This window comes from Cimex lectularius, unplaced genomic scaffold, assembly GCF_000648675.2.
Source record: "Cimex lectularius strain Harlan isolate CLEC.00 unplaced genomic scaffold, Clec_2.1 scaffold166, whole genome shotgun sequence".
NCBI classification, from domain to species: domain Eukaryota; kingdom Metazoa; phylum Arthropoda; class Insecta; order Hemiptera; family Cimicidae; genus Cimex; species Cimex lectularius.
In genome coordinates, this window is record NW_019392766.1 from 866,955 (window position 1) to 888,580 (window position 21,626).

A 21,626-nucleotide genomic window follows, 5' to 3' on the forward strand; every position below is an offset into this window, starting at 1 on the left:
ACAAAGGTTTGAACTCAAGAAAAAATATTATTTTACAATAGACAATCCATACGTTTTCATCTATTTCTCCGACGGGGAAAGCGTCAGGAGAAAAAGGAATATTTTTGATTAAATTAGGTTTATTGAATAAAATTTACCTTATTGTATTATCCCGCTATATAGAGAGGTCCGTTTAAAAGTCCCGTCCCTTTAAAAAAACTTTGAGCATAATAATGAAAAAGCAACGGTTTTACGAGTTTTAAGAAGAAGAATAACTTAGTGTAAAATATAAGGCTTTCTTTTTGTACTATTCGAGATGTAATTACCCTTCTCATTTTATTTATGATAATATTTTACAATGAAAGCGATTCGCGGGTGAAGAGCGTTTTAAAACTACAACATTTTGGAAGTTTCAAAATAAATAAAATAGAAACTGCTAATAATTTTAGTTATGAACTTGATTATCTTGTGACAGATCTAGATTACGTATAGTAGGTCGAGACCAAGAAAAACTAACGAGGCAAAATAATTTTAAAAACTGTGGGGATAGATCTAGATGAAGTTTTTCACCTAATTTTATATCTTACGTAGATGTGTAAAATATTCAAAATGGTCAGAAAAAGACAAATACGTTTTTGTTTTTTTTTCGAAAAAAATGTAGTCAGCGGATCTTTCTGACCTATTCCATTTATCATCAAAGCCAGCTATAATCGAGTGTATCACATAATTGTAGAACGGCACCTTTATAAAAATGAATGGCCAACCCTTGCAGCAGGGGTGAACCTAGCTGTATCGTTTGTCAACCCCCCGATTCTCTGGCGGGTGTGCCCTCCTTGAAAAATGACTTGCCGTTCCAGATAGCGATAATTAACGGGCCTTAGATAAGATTTATGTCGGAGGAGGAATTAATTTCCTTCACGTCCACATGCTCTAGTCCGATTCAATTGTGCCTGCGTTCGCTGGTTTCGGATTGAACAACCCAGATCCCCCACGTCACTGTTGATAGGTTAACCGGTCGGGCTAAGGCCCATGTTATCGGCAGTGTGATGCGAGTAGTTTGATATTTTGTATAATCTTTTGCCTGTAAATGAGCCTACGAATACCAAAAAAGTTATATCATATATCATAGTACTCGGTTTATTCCCATAGATACCAGCTCGTGGCCTCTACTCTGTCTTAGAACCTGTATACCAGATATTCCTTTTTCAGGTTTTTTAATTCGAAATTTCTAGATAAATCTAAAGCTAAAGCTGGTTTCTTTCCAATTGTAAATATTATTATAAAATAAAATTGTTTACAACGACAAAAATCTGATAAATTTGAAACTGCCTTGGGTAATGAGAATAAGTCGATATTTAGACCTATTCATTCAAGTTTCATAAAATAGATGATTCTACGTCCGTATATATATAAACTATGTTTTAATTAATGACTTAATTAAAACATTAATTAATGACTATTCTGTTGCACTTCCTCGAACTCTCCACAGCCCATCTCACGTCTCTTCAGAGTTGACTCCGTGGTATTTTTTTGTACAAAGTTTTAACAATGTCTCAGGGAAGAGATGAACGAATCAACCTTGTCCACAAAGAGCTAGACGAAGTTGCATTGCGCCTTGTAAGTCCGACTTGTAAAGTTGCATCTATCGTGGAGGCGTGCTGGGCCCATAACCCAGAGGTCCGTGAATCGTAACCACGCTCTGCTACCACTATTTATTTTGGGTCCTTTAAGGAATGAGTACATTCCGTCTTTTAAGGTTTTATTAACCCCTTTGAGGCCGGTGATCTGCCTCAAAATCAACGGAATTTTGATTTGAAATAAATTATGAACACAATTGCAGAGGGACACCTCTATTTTGTTTCGTTTAAAACATATTTCCTTATGAATCAAGATACGTTCTATAAAAAATATAAAACAACAAAACATGAACCTTTGCTTACAAACTAACAATATAAGAATAATTAGATACTATGGAATAATATGGGCCTGAGGGGCAAAATTAAAACAATCAACCTTGATAACCAAAATGGAAAATACCAAACAAAAACCATAAATGAAAATGGGCTACACAACAGAAATAATTTATATTAATAAAAATCAAAGTGATACAAATCTGCTTTCAGCTGAATTTTTTTTCTTCCAATGCCTAGGCTAGACTGAACTATCCGCTGGACATAATTTGTTGTTGTTGTTATAATATATATATATATATGTGTGTGTGTGTGTGTGTGTGTGTGTGTGTGTGTGTGTGTGTGTGTATAACATATATATGTAAATGCTATTATGAACTTTGCATATCCAAGGAACATGTGAGATATATATACGATGTGTTTTGTGGAGAGAAGGAGAGGGAAGGATTGCGTGAGAATGGGCCGGGGGCGACGGTGGGAATCGAACCCACGACCGCGGAATTTCGATTCAAGTATCAATCACGCTAACCACTCGGCTACCGCGATTATTAGGTAATTTGAAAAGACACTACGCTTGAATTTTTAAAGTAAATTTGTGAAAAATGTGTTGTGTGAAAGCTAATGTGTTTTTTTATCATTATTTCTATTTTATATTATTTTCTTCTAACTAAAGTCATTAATGTTTCAAAATTTCATTGTGTTTATTGTTCCTATTGAGTTTCATAGCTTCGGATAGAAGTTTAATAAGTTTTCCGGTCCAAAACAACATTTGCAGCCGCCGTTCCAATCCAGTCTAAATTGTTTTCCTTATCCATTGTTGTCGACAACTTGCTGTTTAACCTCGTAGGAAGGCGCTTTGAGCGAGTTAACTTTTATAACACAGAACGATCGTGGTAAATGGGGCAAAAGTAGTTCGGGCAAAAATAAAAGAAATAAGAGTTACTTTGCCCAATATGTGACCGGTCGGTTCTTCACTGTCTCTTACAAATCCACGAACTTATTTCAAAAATTTTAAACTTAGAAATTATCAGAATGACTACGTTTCCTCAAGAGATAACAAGGGATTAGGGATGAAATTGTTATAGCTCGAAAAATCATTACTGACAATGTTATTCATGTTAAATTAAAATAAATTAAGAAAAAATTTTCAAAATATTACACACCAACTGAAATGAAAAATAAAATAACAAATAAAACAATTCATCGTTTCTATTTTTATCCTAAATCTTTCAAGGCATAATTTATTAGAATACAAAACAAATTCAGCTTGGTTATAAGTCTCTTGGGTGGTGTTCATGTCGTCAGTCAACACCAAAAATTAGAAAATTACAAAAAATCATCTAAAATATGCGTTTTTGACACATATATTTACGTATATTTGAAATACGTGCCCAACAATGGCAGAAAACCATATTTTAAAAAAATTGTGTGAATTTATTTAAAATATACTTTTAACATAAACGATACTTAACTTTTCGTTACCCTCCAGACCTATGGGTACCCAGACAACAATCTATCGTTTTGGCGAGACACTCCAGTTCATGGCAATTCTCCAAAAAGGAATCAACGGAGAACTTGTCACGGACTTAACGGAGTCGGTTAAGACTAGGTAGTAAGAAACACCACCGTCTCGAATGGGGGGGGGGCAAATCGCATACAAATCCGCCTATAAACGCTACAGTCCTGGGGGGGGGGAGCGACCATGAAGAAATATATGGATTTATTTGCCAGAAATACATTTCATCTCTAAGTATAAACGGTAATGATTGAAAACAAGAATGAAAATCAACTGATTTCTGTTTATAAAGTAAATTAATTCTTGTCATACAGAAGGCTTACGTGTAAACACCCATTGGGTGGGTATCCCGGATGAAGGGTTCAAACAACTTTTATATATTATTACCAACTAAGAGAATGGGATACCTGCTGGGCTCGTAGTAATAAAAATAACCCTGCTAAGCCGTGGCAGGATAAGAAAGACGTCGGTCCCTGGTCCATGGAGAACGGCTCGAAAACACTAACATGAGGTTCCCGAGAACTCTTCGTCAACAAGACAAGAGGATCTTTAGCGTCCGCAACTGGCCTATTCGGCCTTATCAGACGTTTTGATTCTCAAGATGAGAGCTGACGCACCTCTGCATACGACGGAATAGTGTTACCGCCTCAGCATTGGTGAAGAGGCGCCCCAGCCCCTAAGGGCCAAGAACAACCTCGCTCTCCGCTTGTCCACTCCGAATGGTCGGGCCTCATTGTGCATAGGGTCGTATGCCGCACGCAAAGAGCCCTTACATACATACATACATCAGCCTGTTCTCCCGCGTACTCCCTAGATAGAGAAAGCGACTCTATCTCCCAGAGTATTGGGGCTTCCCGTAGCGTAGAAACTACCGGATCCGCCCCGGCCGAGGTTTTGTTTTTAGTGAAATTGCTAACCACCTCCTAGATGAGCACCGCCTAGGGTAAAACCTCCTGTCGAGCTCAGCCTACACCTGCCAAGCGCATTCGAGGGACGCCATAGGCTCATCCTAGGTGATCCGATTCTTCGCTTCCCCAAGGGTACAACGCCGGTCATATGCACAATGCAAAGCATACTCGAGTCAGAGAAACCGATTCATACTCGTTTCTGTTCTCTTACTCACGCATTCGAGGGACTATTCAGCATAATCATCGCGTCCTAAACGCTTATACGCTGTCGTCCGGTCGCAACGTCTCCCGTGAGGCCGGGGGTAATAACGCTGGCCATACGCAAGCTTCACGAAGGTCACAAATAGAAGACAGCCTCTGTCTAAGTTCCCCCAGGGGCGTCACCACGTACCACCACGAATTCGTTCCCAGTGTAACTCGGGCTGAATTTGGAACTTTTCAGTTACACCGTGGTACAGATGGCCATACACTCTCCCCCGTCTATGCAGACAGGATCTGGTGCACTGGCCCTCATGTGACTCTGCTAAGGCACCCGCCGCCCATGCCGACCCTAGGCCGACACGAGTACAGCTTGTGCTTCAAAGAGGTTGCCACGCCCTCTGGGCTGCACCATGATTTTGTGCCCGGATACCCCCCTTGCAACTTGGTTGGGAGGGGTCGCAGATAGAATGAAGGAACTCGGATTGAGAAAAGGGCCGTTAATGAGAACACGAGGTAAGCCTCAAACCACACTATACCACCCGTCGTCGCCGTAGTTCCGCACATAGTGGGCCATCTCTCCCAGGGTGGGTCGAAAACACTAAGAGTTAGTGTCCGTGTGGATCAAAGTCACGATAGCTCAAGTGGTAGAGCAGCGGCTGTTTAGCTTCTGGGTTCGAATCCCGCTTGTAACACTGACCTTTTTATCTCAACCAAAACCTTAATTAATTGAAAAGAATTTATTTGATCAAGCGGACCACGAAACCTAATAAAATGTAAATTATTAGTGTGAAAGGAAGAGGTTATTTAAACCCGCCCCGAGAAATATCGAGTACTCTGGGGCGTGTGTGATGTCTGGAGAGTAAAATTAATTTATTAGCGTGTGTGGTGTGAGTTCAACTCCGCCCCGAGGAATATCGAGTACTCTGGGGGAGTGAATGTGACCAGACATCTATGTTTGTGGTGATGTATATATATGTATTGTATGTTTTGTTTCTGTTCAGTATGTTACAACCTGAGGTACAACCATGAAGCTACATTTTAGCATATCGACTTGGTACACATTTAAATGCAGTCAGAAAACAGATCGAGATTCAAATAGCTGCAGTTTAAATCAAAATACGCACGAAAGTAGAGAAAAAGAAGGAAAACACGACGGCGTTGACCTAAGCTGTTTGTCGGCCCATAAATTTCCCTCTTTATATATATTACCAACTAAAATTCTATGTGGTGTAAAGAGGTTAGAACTCATAACTGCTAGCGTGGCAAATACGAGTCGGACGCTTTAACCTGTCAACCACCGCTGGCCCCGAACCTAAGCAGATTCTGCTGCTTTTTTTAGACCGGTGATTTTTTCTTAACTGGAATGCCATAATGTCATAACCAAAACTTATTCAGATGGTGATGGTTTATCTACAAGTAGATGAGCTGATCAATACTGACAGTTACTCACTGAAGATAGCGTTAAGCGGAAACGTAAAAGTGCTACGTAAGCCAGAGGGAACAGTCTGTAAAATGATCAGTATCGATTGGTTCAACGTGTAAAAATTTTATTTCTTATATAATTTAATTGACTATATCGAAAAATAAATTCAAAACTTGAAATATATAGAATTGATTATATTTCGAAACAACAGTTCTATCAAAATAGAATTTCTGAATGAACAAAAGGAGGCTTCGGTGAAATGGTGTAAATCTCTTGATCCTCATTGCTATGAATGTATTCAAGACGAATAATCTAATCTGATACGAGAGCCGGTTCCGGGTCGTGAGCTAACCCGATGAGACAAAGTTGTGGAAACCCCATTCACCAGGGGCAACCCAGGGGCAAGATTTCCCTTTCGCTGCCCGGCGGCAACGGTTCAATATATTTACCTAATTTTTAAAATGGGGTTTTACAACATTCAATTAATGTTGTTAATTATCTTATAGCACCGGTAACAATCAACGGAGCTTTGTGGCTAAATTTTCAAGGCTAAAGAAAAGAGGTCACTTCATTGTCCAATTGACTCTAATTGACAAAATTCTCTAAACTCATCTAAAATTTTGGCTTAGGTGAGGTCTACTTAATGCTTATGTACATTTTTCTTAGCTGCTGCTTTGTTATTTTCAGCCTTAACTTTAGCGTTTCTAAAGAAGATTTATACAGAAAAACTTGTTCATATTTTCAAAAATATTATATGATTCAACGTTTTATTAATAAATAATAATTGTAGGCAAAATCTACACAAAAAAAAAATAGTCCTGGCTGGAAAATAGTCCAACCAAACATGATTGATTATCCAAGACCCGTTGTGCAATTTTACAATTATAACACAAATGTGCTAAAACCCACTAAATGAAATAATAACACATACCAATGGAGTCGTCAAGACTTATTCAGAAGTTCATGGAACTAATCAACCGTGTTCCTCCACCTGAAAAACAAAACGGTTTTGGTTGATAAGCTTCTGCGTTTTCATAATAGATAATACGTACCATAAACATTGAAAATAACAAACAGTTTTGTTTCATTTAAAACGGTTGCCAGTTTAATATTTTGTAGCAGTGTCTTTGGTGTGAAAGTCGTCATCGTTTCGTGTTTTCTTGTTTTATTAATTATAGTCAGAGTTCATGCTATGCAAAGACTTTTCTTTATTATAAAAAAAGGGGTTAAAATGAATGCCTTAGTTTCCCCCACCAGAATTGGAAAGTATTATCCTAGAAAAAGGAAGACCAGGGATAGAAGTGAGGCAGTATTATGAAGGTTAAGAAGAGGAGTGCTTTTTAAACAAGGAGTCGAAGGATTTCAGCAATATTAAGATCGTATCCAGAAGCTTTCTTTTAGGAATGTTTTTTGATAATATACTGCAACTCTGAAGAATGAAAAGCTTCGTTAGGAATGGAAAGGGGTTGTGGTTGGATCAAGATCTATTATATCTTAACCAGGATGAGGGCGATAAATTGTAAAGAGGTGTTGAGGAAAAAATGAAGCTTTCTTTTTTACAGAATCGAAGAACAATCATGTCAGCTGACTAAGAACATGGCATACTAGGTTGACACATGGACAATTACTTTCAAGCCAATATGTTGTCTCCGGCAGGTAGGGAAAGGTGGTTCAATGTGTCGAACATCATCGAATTTGCCTTAGATTCAAATAAAGAGCAAGTAGTAATGTCACCTTATGTGAGAATCGCGTTAGAGAATGGTAACGAGTCTTGGTCGTCCTTATATGGATTTTTTGAAGGAAACAGAACTCTTTTGAATCTAATATGTACTAGTGGGACTTATACTGTTTTTTCTTTTTTTTATCTTAAATTGTTTTGTTTCTTTTTGTGAGTATTAACAGTGAATGTACTTATAAGAGTGAATCTGTAATGTGAGCGGGTCGATGGCGGAATATTGAGTAGCCGATCGACCCTCCATTTGATTAATAACAAAATGGGTGTAAAGAGTGATGATGGAATATCAATTACTCCATCCTAACTGAGTGAATGTTATGTAAATAAGAAAGAAGTATTTAAGAGTTATACTTTGAATGGGTTTGGATTTAGGAACTGACTGGGCTGGGATCTGAAATGAGCTGAAATTATCCCGGTCCACCATTCCAACCAAAAAAAGTGTATTTTTACTAATTTTCTTATTATTTGTTTGAAAAAATTCATTACTTGTTATGCACATTATCGAAGGAAATTTTATTAACTAATACTAAAACATAAGCGTCTTTCTACAAGTTTTTATACAGCTATTTGGTATACATTAACTTATTTAGGTAAAAGACAGTTGTAATACAGAACGTCTTGTCTCAAATTCAGTCGTACAAGAAGAGTAACCGTCCAAATAATCATTGAGTGTCAAAACGTTTTACAATCATTTTTACATATTAGTACCAATTAAAAGTTCTGTGCTGGAGTTGGATACAAGAACCCCTAAGAACCCCACCATTATTTTGTACCCAGATACCCCCTTGCAACCAAAAGTTGGGAAGGGTCACAGGATACAATGAAGGAACTCGGATTGAGAAAAGCCACACTATACCACTCGTCGTCGCCGTAGTTCCACATATAGTAGGCCACGAATCCCAGGGTGGGCTGAAAACACTAACAGTTAGTGTCCGAGTGGAGTATAGCTCAAGTGGTAGAGCAGCGGCGTATTTAGCCGAAGGTCGTGGGTTCGAATCTCGCTTGTGACACTGACTTTTTTTTTTATCTCAACCAAAACCTTAATTAATTGAATAGAATTTATTTGGTCAAGCGGACCACGAAACCTAATAAATCTTATATAAAATCAAAAATTTATTTTCAAAGTGTGTGTGCGTGTGTGCATTTAGTATGCACCCTTAACAACATTGATTTGATTAATTTTTCTTCAAAAAGAGCAATTACTTCTTTTGATTATCAAATGTATTTTTTTTTTTTTTTTTTTTTTTTTTTGTACGGGGTGAACTTAAGGGAAAAATGTTAGGCTTTTGGTCGGAGGAGAAGAAACAAAAACGAGGGAAATCGATCATCAGCAGCCCTCCGAGGAAGGACAAAAGGATATCCTTACAATTTAGCCTTTTTCTATCTATTCCGCCATCGTTTCTATCTTGTAGCGGTCGTTGGAAAAAGTGAACAACGGTCGTAAATAATTTAGAGTTGATGTTCGAATCGATTGGAAATTTATTTGTCTCTTAAAACAAAGCTTGGAAAGACGACGCCCGGAGGGGGGAGGCGAAAGCATATCGACGAAGAGAATCGGCATGAACCTTAACGCAAAACCCTTCCTAGCCAAAAAGGCAAATATTTTTAAACTAAAATCGATCTTTCTGTTGTCAATGTCAATCAAGATAATTGGCCATATCTGGGCGGCTTTTTCAAATGGCCCAGGGAGAAAAATCCTTTATTGAACTTGAGAACATCCAGTTGAATTTCATCAAATACGTTCTGAAAATACTGAATCCATAAACAATGCTTGAATTATAAATAAAGCCCCGAGACATATTCAAAGTATAAATTTTAAGCTTGAACCACTACACTTTAATCGAAACGTCTTTCATATTCCCCATCAAATCTGGTTATCGTTTTTGGCCTTTATTCTGTGATTTTGGCAGCTACCAACGAATCAATGTGCTTCCCATTTAGCGATTTTGAAGAGCGTAGGATAAGTGAAAATCTGACCATGCAGAGCCTGGTCAATATGGCGGATGATGCAGGGCATCAGAATATATATAGCTTTCGAATTAGACGTCCGATTGCTTACTATTTGAAAAAGGTGATAAAGTTTTATGATATAATTTTATCGTACTTAAGGCTAAATATTATAGATAAAAACATTCTTGCTCCCATCGAATAAATTGTTCGTGTACACTTGAGATAAAATAGACCATAAACATGTAATATTTATACTAACTTTTTAATCACTTTTATCAGCTTATTCTTAATTGCATAATTACTCAATTAATTATACACAATTTTTTCGAAATGAAAAATCTGTGTCACTGGGGATTCGAACCCACGACTTTCGGCTAAATACGCCGCTCCTCTACCACTTGGCTACGGTGACTTCGATCGCTCATGCCACAAACTTCCCATTTCGATTCCCCGTTTATTCCAAATGTAAGCAAATAACGGCTACATGTTGAAACACTTTTATTAACGATTGTACTAACTTGTATTAAGTTTGTGGCATGGGCGACTTGGTAGAACAGCGGCGTATTTAGCCGAAAGTCGTGGGTTCGAATCCCGCCTGGGACACAGATTTTTCATTTCAAAAAAATTGTCTATAATAAATTGAGTAAATTGAGTAATGCAACATTTAATTTATAATAGGATAGTAAAATATCCTCGGGTTATTAAATTCAATCTTGCCACAAATAAATCCCGATATGCTTGTCTCCTTTTCATTGCAAAAATTACTAAAAGGAAAAGATATGTTAATTTTTTTTCTAATTGAAAGATGGTCTTTTTCAGCAGGCAGAAAAGCATGACGTTCTTTCAAAAGACATGTGTTATCAAAAAAGATGGAATCCCCGATTCATGTCCAAAGAAAAAGTGAAAAATACGCTTTCTGCGATACTAAATGTTTCATGAAGGGAGAGCTGACAAAGCCGGGGAAAAAACAATAGTGAGAAAGCTCACAGGATGAGATACAAGACAGGAGGTTGATTTTGACCAGAGGTTTCGGTATACCGGATGTCCTTTATAAGGATCAGAAGAACGATATATACGAAACATTACGTTTTCTGGGTCTATTTAAAAAAAGCATTATTAAACTATTTTAAATTCAGTGGAATACAAGTTTGAATTTGAGTTTTCTTACAACTGTACTACATATAATTGTATTTTTGTATAATTTTTTATGTTATATCGTTAACAGGTTTGAAACTTACATTTCTGGAGGAAAAGCATAACTTTTTCATAAAATCAAGTACGTTTTAGAAATCATTCAGAGACCATTTTAAAAGATAAACAAATAAGAACATGAATAACAACTTTCTTGTAGGAAGTAAAAATATAGCACATAATTGAACTGATTTTGAAGAATTTTTTAGGTTTTTGGGGGTTGAATAAGGATTTTAAAAATTTGTTTACAGTTTAAGCACTTTCCTTGTTGTCTCTTCATGCAACTCTTTTAGCGTGAGAAAGGCCTTACCACCATTAGGCAACTAAAACACTCCCAGAAAAGTTTGAAATTAAAACCATACGCATTTAGCACATTTATAACTGCCTGACTGTCTGAGAGTAAGCAAATGTGTGCACCTTTCATATTTTTCTTTATAAACTCCTGTGCACAAAGTTATATTGCATGAAGTTGAAATGCTTGGAAAATTGTTGGAAGTGATCCAAGAAACATTTCGGACTTGTCATATCAAATTTCTTATCTCATTTCCCGTAATGCTGCGGTTTCGTAGTGCCAGATGGCGGTTGACTCTATCGACTTTCTGGCCTGTAGACCTAGGTCGATCCTTTCCTGGCCCTTTAGTGTGAAGCCTAGTGACATGCGATACCAGAAAATATTCGATACCAGTACATGATACTGATATCGAAAGAAATATTCCTTACTACTTAAATATGGACAGAAATTATTCAACACTAAAATATTTAAAAATAGTTCGTTTGCAAAAAGAACATTAATATTTCAGAATTTAAGAGTTAGTTTGAAAGGTTATACAATACCAAAGAAAACAGAAGGCTATCTGTATATTATACGAAATATTTTTTCAACGACAATGTACAGGACACAGAATATATAGTTCTGAATTGAAAGTTCTATTAAAAGCTAAAAATGGAAAACCTGGTGCTTTGTGAAAATGAACCTTATGGATTTTTTTCAGGATAAGTTAGTTTCCGTGCATAATATTCCACAAGAAACTATATATTTTGTTTAAATAATTTAATCTATTTAAAGTGGGCGGAAGGGAGTTAAAAAAATTCGTTTTTTATTGACATAAAAAATTAATAATGTAGGAGTGTTTGATTATTTAGTATTTTGATTTTTATAATTTTAAATTTTTTCCAGTAAGTTTAGTGATAAGATTTATTTTTTCTGCAATTCTGCAGAAACACATTCACACAAGAAACATACAAGAAAATATTCGATACCAGAACTCGATACTGGCATCGAAAGAAATATTCGATACTACTCAAGTATCGACAGAAATTATTCGATACTAACGAGTACTTACTCATATAAATAGTTGTTCGTTTTTGCATAAATGATCAATTTACTGTTGTGGACTTTGGTTAAAATACGCTCTTGCGTTAAAATAATCAACAAATTGCAGGGTTTTTTTCATTTTTAAGTATTTTTTCATACAGCGGGTACGTAGGTAAGAACAAGGAAAAACTGCCAACACATTTCAACATAATTGATATTTCAATTTTATCGTTATCGAGTTTTGAGAAAAATGGATCTACGAATGTTTGGTTTTCAAATGTTTGAAAAGATAAGACGTAATAATAATATTAATAATAATAATAATAATTGCTTTATTATAACTTTTCGTTATATTAAAGAACAAAAGCATTATGGACATGGATCGTCCGATCCGTCTGCCAGAAGTCATTGGTTTACAAATATATATGCAGTTTAGAGAAGAGAGAGAGAAGAAAAGAAAAAAGAGAAAAAATATACGAAAAATAAAATAAAATACAAAGTATACCTAAAAAATGGAAAATACAAAAAAAAAAACAAGCGAACTAGTATTAAAAATGAAGTCTATACCCAAGCTCCAAGCATATTTGGCATACCAAATCAAGCACCGAGAATTTGAACTACTCAAGAACCGCAATAGCTCATTTCTTGGGAGAGTAAAACAACCAAGGTGTAAGAACCGAATCTCACCCAAAATCGAGCACTCCGCCAAAAAGTGAAACACAGTCTCGACAGAACGAGAATTGCTTAGGGAGCATATACCCGAGTTACCCCGATTCCACACAGCTGAATTTACATGTAAAACCTCATATCTCAGCTTAAATTCCCATCTTAGTTCACGCAAGGAAAAACGTATTCCCACTGTATTCCCCAGAGTTTACAAGATGCCGACGATTCAGTTTTCTTGGTAAAAATAACCTCAAGCCCTACTTTTGGGACGAGACATGATTACGTATCTACCTACGAGAAGGAAGATGAACACTTTTTAGGGACTTGAAGACAAAAACATTTTATGAGAAATTTGTGAAATTGAAAGTGCGAGGTGCGACGCGGGAAAGAATTATGAATTACCTGAATTTTCAGCAGAGTTGCCAACCACCAATTAAAAATCTCGATTAATTTGACACGTGCCGCTGGTAGGCGCTACAATAACTAGTCAACTCCCAGTTTGACGGGAGGTAAGTTTCGAACGGAAAATAAAATACAATATTATTTGAACACTCGGAGAAATATCTATTTGAGTATATTTTCCGGTACTAGAAAAAGTACTCGATACAGTACTTGTATCGAATGAGAATATTCGATGCCAAAAGTAAGAAAACACTCGATACTTTACTCATATCGATTGGTATCGAACGTCACCAGTGAAGCCCTGTTTTTCTTAATCGCCGAAGAATCCTTCCTATTGTAGAGTGATTTGCATAGTCATCTGGCGACTTTGCTCTGGCTGTATCTTTTCTCTGATAATGTTTATGACCCAGACACTGTCATACTCACTCAAATGTCTGACTGGAGCCGTTGAAAAAGGTTTAAGAATAAGAATAATATCAAATGAAATCAACGAAGTAAAAGGTTTAACTGGCGTAGCAGAATGGAAGGGCATAATGCTACTTTGTAAACAATGCATAGATTACTGTTTATTTTGTCTACGATAGTTCCTAATTGCCTACAACTAATGTAGAATGATGATGTATTTAATTTTTAAACTAAATAAATTGACTGGTGCGTTAAACTTGTCCATCAGTATATACAAACAATTTGAATGTTTCACAAACAATATAGTGAACGTTTAAATAGAAATTACGTTTATTATGCCCTCAAGGAGAATGGGGTTGGATTCATACCGGTTTCCCTTCTGGCGATCCTCGGACCCCTTTTTGGGTTATCGCTGGATTTATATAAACCACCCCAATGCCTCAGAACCGTAATTTTGCCCGGGGCCGGACACGACCGCCAAGCTCAACTCGACCTAAAAACTAGTTTTATTCTCAATTGACCGTACAGTTATTTATTTTCACTTGTTTGCCTCGTGAATTATTATTTCATCCCTTGCTTTATTTTCACTCATTTAAATACGGTTTGAAAAAGATGGTAAATATTTTTTTTATACAAATATCTTTAGTAAGTAAATCATATAAATTTAGACTTTTTACTAAGCCACAATCGATATCGTGAAAACTGAAAAGAGACCTTCACGTTATTATGAATAAATCAATGATGTATAGCTAAAAAAAGACCCAGCACATAACCCCCCATCCTGCTCCATTTTTTTTATAAACGCTTAGTGGTATTTATTCTTAATTGGGACTTTACGTATCCCAATAAGAATTTTGAGTGCGTTAGGTGGTTAGGGCTTCTGATTCGTGTTTGCCAAACCAGCGGCTCTGGGGTTCTAATCCCAACATAGCCAATAGAATTTCAATTTGTAATAATATTTAAAAGTTATTTTAAAGTGGTTTGACCCGTCGTTCGCGACGCTCAACGGGTAGACATCGGAAACGACCAACTTTTTGAAACGAGCTTTTAAGTTGGATCGAAGTTTATCAAGTCGGGCAAGGGTGAACCGTGGCAGTTAGTTACCAACTTCTAACTTAATAACCGAGTTTTACCGAAGACGATTCGGGACCGAAAGAGGGGCTTCGGAGGGTTGGAAGTCAAAGCAGCAGGGCTGGAGGGAGGCGATTGAAACCGGGTCGGCATGGCGACGCGGGGTACAATTGGGTCGGATTCGAAGCGTGACAAAAATCCGTCAAATTCAAGTTTACCTCCCCAACTATGAAGTTCCCGGTTGAATTGTGTAGAAAAGAAACATAGTCCGTTTCGACGATTGACCTAAGGCAGAATGAGCCAAGCAGGCGGCATAGTACAGAAAAAATCCCTCTGTCCGAAATCTCTTACACAAAAGTCATTACTCCATCCATCCTGGGAAAACAATTGTGAACTTAACGCCAGTCAAAACATCAAGTCTATTGAAATGCTTCTTTGATCGGTCAACGACTTCGCTTAGACAATTACAATTTCGTTTCATTTAAATCTGAAGGCATAACTTTTTTTTTACATTGACATTGTCGCATCAGCCCTTATTTAAAGAAAGTATGATGTGACATGTAGTGGTCCTTGTTGAATTAAATACGATAAAATTTAAATATGCAATTTTTAGTATGTTATGTTTACATTTATTATACTTATATATCATTATTTAATTTTACATGCCTTATTGCTTGTAGACGGAGATATAGAGAAAAAATGGAGAGAGAGAAGCAGAGAGAGAGAAAGAGAGAGATAGAGAGAGAGAGGAGAGAGAGAGAGGAAGAGAAAAATAATGGGTTAGGGAAATGGAAAGAGAAAGGGTGTGTGATAGAAAGAGAGAGAGGAAGAGAAAAATAAAGGGTAAGGGGAAGAGAAAGGGTGTGTGAGAGAAAGAGAGAGAGGAAGAGAGAGAGAAAGAAGGTGAGGAGCGAAAGGGGAGGAGAAAGGGTGTGTGAGAATGAGGGAGAAATGAAAGAGACTGAAAAAGACAGAAAAAATATGTCTTACATGTATTTTATTTTCTACATTTTATATTATTTTTTTCGCTAGTATTTATATTTTAAAATTTTAATTGGTTTTTTTTCTTAGTGCATTATTCAGGAAAATAAAAATAAATATATTTTGTTGTAGTAAAGTAAAACGGCCCAAATTTTGGTAAATCATCCTCATTTGTTCTCATCTTCGTTATTTTTCGTTTTATTTGAAATTTACACTGTAGAATAACCACAAGAAGTAAATATAATGTTCACAGAGATGACTCGTGTCCTGACCGGAGAAGTCACTCAGCAGTGACACTATGATATAGGAAAACACTTGTCAATCCCTATCACTCGAAGTGAGATTACAAAGCCATAGGAGTTCAGTCGGCGGTGTGAAGTATCAGGGAGTAAGGTAGAGGAAAGTCGGGTTTCTAGGGGATTGGGATGGTCAGTGAGTGAGGAATAGAATTTGTTTTATCTTGATTTGTTGGCGTGGGCAACAGAGGGATGTTGACGTCATGGTGAGGGGTTCGATTCAGCGCATAGAAAGCTTTTCCAATACAAAGGAGGGTTTTGGACTAGTATTGGATTCAATCGGAGTTTTTTTTTTTTAAACCAATGATAATGTTATTATTATGGGTATTCGTTTTTGGGGGGAAGGGTAGCGGGAATCGAACGGTGGGAATCGAACCCACGACCGCGGGATCTACGAGCAGAGAGTCTCTCACGCTAACCACTCGGCTACCGCCATTGTTTGCCTTTTAATGTTTGTGTATGTGTACTGGAGTCGCATTATTTTTTTTAGTGTTAAATTAGATCGTAGTGGAACTAGCTAAATTCTCATTTTCAAAAAGTGTAATATTATTTTACTCAATTACTTCATCTTTTTATATAAGGTTTTGGTTGAAATGAAAAAGTAAGTGTCACAAGCGGGATGACCTTCAGCTAAATACGCCGCTGCTGTACCACTTGAGCTATCGTTACATTTCAACCAAAACTTTAAATAAAAAGATTAGGTAATTGAAAGAAGTAATTTGGTCAATCGGACCACGAAATATAATGGATTAGTATTTTAGGTGTTTTGAAAAATTATTTTTATTGGCGAAAGGTTTATTTTATTTTCTATTTTTCAATAAATTGTTAGTTTCTCTTTCACTCTTAATTATTGTCATTTTGACCATCAAAATATTTCTTTCAGTTTTTTTTTGTTTTGCTTTTTTCAATTTCTACATTGAAGGATCCACGGAATATTAGCACGCCACAGGTGAGACTGTATCGAACGAACGAACGGCAAGGACATGATCATTGCAAATGGACAGGATTGCAGTGACATCTGCAAATGTAAACCAGGAAGAATTTGGTTGATTAGGCATGTGAGCAGTACGTATTACTTAAATGATTGGACCGGAACTACCTCGGGGGACTCCTGCACGGAAAGAATGGAATGGGAAGAACCGCATGTTACCCAGAAATAACGGTCGGCAAGGTAGGAATTTAGGATAAGGTAGTAGGTAGTAGATAAGATGCCTTTGAGTTAACCCAACAACCCAGCATACCAGACCCGATCGAATGCTTCCGCAAAGTCGAGAAAGACAGCCGGGCAATATTGTTTTTTCTCAAAGGATTAAGTGATAACTTTGAACTGTAGAGTGCCGATGTCGGAAAAAATCAGGATATTATTTATTAATCTNTTTTTTTGTCCGATCATCGTTTTACGATAGACTAGGATACTGTGTTGCAGCAAATGGAGGTCTGTTCGAACAATTATTATAATGATTTTGAACATTTTTGGTTGGCTAACAAAGGAGTGTTACATTTATTTAATTTTTTTACTTTACCAGAAAAAATACACTTAAACCTTAATCAAATTAATTTGTGAAGAATTTTTTTTTAATTTTTACATTGTGTTTGAATAATGTTTTAATAATATTGGCTTTGTTTATTTTCCTTCCAACCTACTAAAACTAATTTGTAACGAATGGTGCGTCCAAAAGTGACTCGCCTAATTTTTTAGACTAACAAAATAAAATGTGTCGAATCATAATTAGACGCACCAACGTTGATTTTCCTATGGTGCATCGAAAATTGACTCACTTCCTTTTTTTAATGTTAAAATCAATAGAAATAGGCCTTGAGTCAGATTTAAACACACCCACGTTGATTTTCCAATGGTGCGTCAAAAAATGACTCACCCTGTATATAATAAATTAAAATCCATTATATTTCGTGGTCCGATTGACCAAATAACTTCTTTCAAATGATGATTCAAATGAAAAAGTTAGTATCACAAGCGGGATTTGAATCCACCGAGCCGAAGGTCGTGGGTTCGAATCCCGCTAGTGACACTAACTTTTTCATTTCAACCAATACCTTACTTAGATTAATTAAAATAAATTATAATGTATTTTTATTAAATAAATATTATATTATACATATATTTGAACACAGTATAAATTTGACATATTTTTTTATAACTGTATTAAACGACCAAATTACGATAATATCTCCTCGGGTTTCTGGCCCGAAGAGCTGAATCTTGGCTCGGATGACAAGATAACTGGGGCGTATTTTTGACAGAACAGTTTCTGTTGACGTTTATATTAGATCCCATTGTCCGGGGACATTGTAATCTGGAAGATGAGATTTTGGCAGTGTGCAAAAAGGCGTTCGGCAATCCATTTGTTAAAAGTGATAATTCTGAGAAAGAAAAGTATACGTCTTATGTCAGTGAGATTTATTGACAATTAAAAAACGAAAAATATTAATGAATAATAATAATTTCGTATAATAAAAATTAATGCTAATTTAATATTTGTAACCAAGTCCCTCGGAGTAAGACCGACTCTGATCTCTGCGCTAACTATATTTACAAGAAAACAATACCGAATAAAAATGTTTGAGAATTTTTTTCAACCTCTATGCCTTACAAGTAATATTTTTAAAATCAGAATATTAGTGATAATTTTAAAACGCCTCGACCATCTATAGAAAACTCTACAGGGGAGTTAAAATCTTATAAACTACACGTAATGACACAAGTGTATTAATTAAACAGATATTTCAATTGGAGTGATACCAATGAATATTTTTTCTACTTTTGTTTTTAATTTTGTATACTTCCTTACTCGTGTTACATGTTACTTATGTAAAGGCAGTTGTAATGTACTACAAATTAAGAAAATACAATAGATCTGTTTATTAAAAAAATAAAATGTTTGAGGTGTTTTTGTTAATTTAAACCTTATATTTTCACTTGCAATGACATATCACCCAAAATTGGTTAAGTTAGGATAAAACAAGGGATATTTTTCGTTCTCTTATGGCTTTTTATCTTATTCTCCCCCCCCCCCACAAAATCATGGTTTGATGATTAATCCTAGTAAATGCAACTGCATGATAGTTCGACACCAGCAACTTATCTGTAAATTGGAATATATGAATATTGATTCAATTTTACTAGAAAATGACATAAGTAATGAAAACGCACTAAAGATACTAGGTGTCTCAATAGACCGTAAATTCAATTGGATAAAACAAAGTAAACTTGTCTTTTTAAAAAGATAGTTCCTACTCACAGTAAGTTGTTTTCAACGATCCGGATTTCGAGCCTACAGCTCTTTTCTCTCTGATGATGAGCTGTAGGCTTGAAAACCGGATCGTTGAAAACAACGTAGTGAGTAGGAACTATTTTTTTAAAAAGATTGAACGACACACTCCTCCACAATTTATCATTTCAAATGGTCTTGTTGTTAATAAAATCTATTCCCTTTTGTATTGCTTTAATAAAATTATATCTACTAGTATTGTATTTGTTAAAAATAGTTAGTTCACACATACCACCTCATTTGCATAAAAGTGAATTTATTTTATTTTTTTGCATTGTATAAATTCACTTTTCCACATCCTAAATGTATTTGTTAAATGTAAACAATGTTTGTAAATCCCAGGCCCTGAAGATGATCTCAATAAAGATCGAAACGTTGGCACGATAAAGAAAATGTTTTTCTAAAACCTACATCACACCAGACCGCATCACCCGATTTCTGAATAATTAACACTAAAGTACGATAGTGCTATATGTGATAAATATAAGAGAATAAATAAGTTAAAATATGATAAATTACAAAAAATGATCATAATATCAACAATGTTTAAAGTTATACGCTCTAACCAGCCGAACTATCTATTTATTAAATATAAAAGAAAAATTAAAACGTTAAACTTAAGACAAAACAATATATTCCAAATTCCAATTCATAGAATTAAAACATACTCCAACTCTTTCATAATTATCAGCATAAAGCTGATAATGTTATGAAGCATATGATATTCCAAATGTATTTCCTCTGAGAGCAGTTTTTGTTCTTTCAAAAGAAATATGAAAAACATATGACGGAAAATAATTAAAACCATCATAAAATCATGAAACATAAATTAATAAATTTTATGTTTTATATTGTGTTTTTGCATTCTCTAAATAACTGTAAGAATAACGAAAATCAAAAACAATTGATTAATTAATTTAAAATCCTGTCTATCTATCACAAATTTTTGTTAAAATTGTTATTATTTATCGTTTTTTATTGTTATTCGTTGATTTCTTACATAGATAAATAGATAAATGTTTTATAGCAAAAAATGTGTAAAACTTTGTTTTTTCTTGTATTCTATTTGTGTAATAATTTGTAGAGACTAAAAGAGTCTGCATAAACTGTATGTATAATGTAAAATGTACAACTCACGTTAAGTGGAAGAAAGTTCCTCAAGACCTAACTTTGCGAGGTTACATAAAACGTTTAATCAATCAGTCAATCTCTCTCTCTCTCTCTCTCCCTCTCTCTCTCTCTCTTTCTCCTTCCTCTCTTTATCTTTCTCTCTGCTACTTTCGCACGCAAAGAAAAACCACACAACAAACACACAGTTTTGACAAATTTTAAAAACATGCTTATTTTCTTGCCAAAAGTTTAACTGCGTGGTTGAATGTTTGATAACAGTTTTATCTTTTTTTTATATATAGAAAAATTTAATGTCAGACATACCAAGACGCCAATTATAAAAAACTCTTTTAGTTTCATTATCGAAAGAAATATTTCTTCCTGTGATATCGGTGTACCATTATACGTTATTCCATGGACAAAGTGATTTGCCTAAGTTCTCCAGCAGGGTTATGCGAAAGATTCGAATTGACAAGGGTATGAACCTTTGGCTATCCTTTTTCTAGAGTCGTGAACGTGACTAGAATCAGGCCGGAATATCTCCGACTATGTTCACCTTCCCACAAATCCCGAGGCAAAGATTCTCTGCCGCACTCCTGTCTTTGAATGCCGCTTGGGCAATGTCTACTGCTTTTCTTCCGGTATGCGGCTGATTCGTGGATTCTCTTGGCTTTAAGCGTTACAATTTTTTCCAGACAATTGAGTCTACATATTACATCAATTGGTTATTTAATAAAAACATTAGATCAATAAATGATTGTGAACTTTTCCTTTTTTCTTACTCGTCTACTCCTTCTGTTATTATTCTATATTGCATTCATACCCGGCCCATCTATTAATTTTACAATGAATAATGAATACACTTACGTTTAAATTAGATTCTAGTTTAAGTGATTCTACCTCGTAACTATCTTAAAAAAAACTTTTTAGTCATCTTACAACGCGCTGTCTGTGTAGCAAGATGCTGGCCTCGGCATGCGGTGGCATTGGGCATTGAATGCATTTTTTTTCTTTCGCAGGGTTCGCAACAGCAGAGGTCATATAAACCCTCAGGGTGCCGGTGTTTTTGAAAAAAAAAGCCCATTTATAAGTATGCCGGGGGGTGATCTCAATGTCGACTCAATGTTCAGATCCTTGTGTGTGTTATGGTTAAATATTTTACTACACTCTGGAATGCTACCACTTTACCGTAGAGGACGATTGGTTAGTCTATTCATTCTATGTATGTAAAGATCTACAGATTTCTAATGGATTATTTCAAACTCCTCAGTGTCTTC

At 35.7% G+C, this 21,626-nt stretch overlaps 1 protein-coding gene across 5 annotated transcripts in view; it reads right to left on the minus strand.

Moving 5' to 3' along the window:
* LOC106661447 (unconventional myosin-Ia) overlaps positions 1-21,626 on the minus strand; it is a 177,274-nt gene that overhangs the window by 100,722 nt on the left and 54,926 nt on the right. For all 5 annotated transcript variants that reach the window (XM_024227508.1, XM_024227510.1, XM_024227511.1 and 2 more), the window contains exon 2: positions 6,869-6,928. The gene's annotated coding sequence lies outside the window, so the exon portion shown is untranslated. The remainder of the gene's footprint in view (positions 1-6,868; positions 6,929-21,626) is intronic.